Below are 1,484 nucleotides of genomic sequence, written 5' to 3'. Positions count from 1 at the left end.
ATTGATATTTACAAGCATGATTCTCATCAGTTTTGACATGTGACATTTAATTGCATTCTTTAGCCATTGTCTTACTACTATTGCTAATTTCAGCTTTAGGTGATTTCCCTGGGAAATCCCCCTTGACTTACGTTAGACTAGCTGGTAAAATTGTATTTGTGTGTAAGTAGTAGCAAGATCACAACTCCAAAATGTCTGGTAATTACTAAGCTAGGCAATTGCTATAATTTAGTCAATCCTGCGCCAAAGGATTCTAATCTGTCAAAGTCACATTGAAATGCCTTCAAAAAGACTGTGTACACAATAAGATACACCAATCAATTCACAAAATAAAATGATTTGATCCTTTCATAAGGTTCATTTTTCAATCAGATGTCTATTTGCATTGTTTCATATCCTCATTTGAAGTGATAGTGCAATTAAAATTTATAACCAATAATAACTAAGTCACAATTATAAACAGCACAGCAGTTCAGCTATAAATAACTAAGTCACAGTTATAAACAGCACATGTATAATACAGCAGTTAAGCAGCAGGTGTAGCATCAATAAGGCCAGCGAGGTCCTTGCAAGCATTTGAAAGACCAATTCTTCACTCAGACAGCGTTAGCCTATTTAATGGCTGGCCAAACCTAGGGTGTTACAGTATAGCACAAAAGGATCCATTTCTGCTTGATGCTGCAGCTTTTGCAAAATACTGTATGAAGCTGTCTGGATAAAGAACTGAGCTTTCAACTGCATGCAAGAACTACACTATTGATATGGCATTGGCCTATATCAAAAGAACCAGTAAATAGATAGAATGGCTATTAACACAATGCTCACCTCATATTTCCACCAGGGAGATGTAGCATTCCTTCTGTATCATCTTCAACTTGTGTTGGTTTTATAACTGAAGGCTTACGACGTAAAAGGACGATCACAATGAGTAAAATTAAAATTGCAAAGATGACAAGCACAAGAACAGCTGTGCAGCTTTGACAATCACCATTCATCGCAGCAGAGAGATAATAATAAGAAATTAAATCTACTCATAGGAAGAGAGAGATAATTATGATAAATAGTCACTACCGTGTATACACATTGACTTACAGGATGACGATGGATCAAAGGGTAAATCAAAGTTAGTGAATGCAGCTCGTTTTATATTCCAGTGTAAGTAGGCCACACCTTAGGTACAATGATAGATCGATGACTTTTCTGTCATGTGCTTAGTAAATGAATACTATTTGGATAATAAGATGTTTTTCCTCCAGTCTCACAAACCAACTACTATCCTCCCTCCCTCCTATCACTAAAGATAATTCAAGTCTTGACATTATGTACAAAACTAATTAACTACTCTTGATAATAACAAGAAAGATAATAATTATATTTGTTCACAATAGCTTATTACAGCCTGGTGACTGCATGAAAAAAGTGTGTGCTACTACAGAAAACTATATAAATAATAATATAATTATACTGTGTTTAGTTCAACAACC

At 34.9% G+C, this 1,484-nt stretch overlaps 1 long non-coding RNA gene across 1 annotated transcript; it reads right to left on the bottom strand.

The window, feature by feature from the left end:
* Positions 1 to 414: 414 nt before the first annotated feature.
* On the bottom strand, positions 415 to 1,207 carry LOC109589308 (uncharacterized). Its single transcript, XR_002188637.1, has 3 exons — positions 1,093 to 1,207; positions 826 to 1,027; positions 415 to 772 (listed from the first exon to the last, which is right to left on the bottom strand). It is a non-coding gene; the product is annotated as an uncharacterized LOC109589308 (long non-coding RNA).
* Positions 1,208 to 1,484: the final 277 nt, after the last annotated feature.

This window comes from Amphimedon queenslandica, unplaced genomic scaffold, assembly GCF_000090795.2.
Source record: "Amphimedon queenslandica unplaced genomic scaffold, v1.1 AMPQUscaffold_11446, whole genome shotgun sequence".
NCBI classification, from domain to species: Eukaryota; Metazoa; Porifera; class Demospongiae; order Haplosclerida; family Niphatidae; genus Amphimedon; species Amphimedon queenslandica.
Note: the sequence above shows the minus strand (reverse complement) of the source record. Positions and strands in the feature narration are given on the sequence as shown.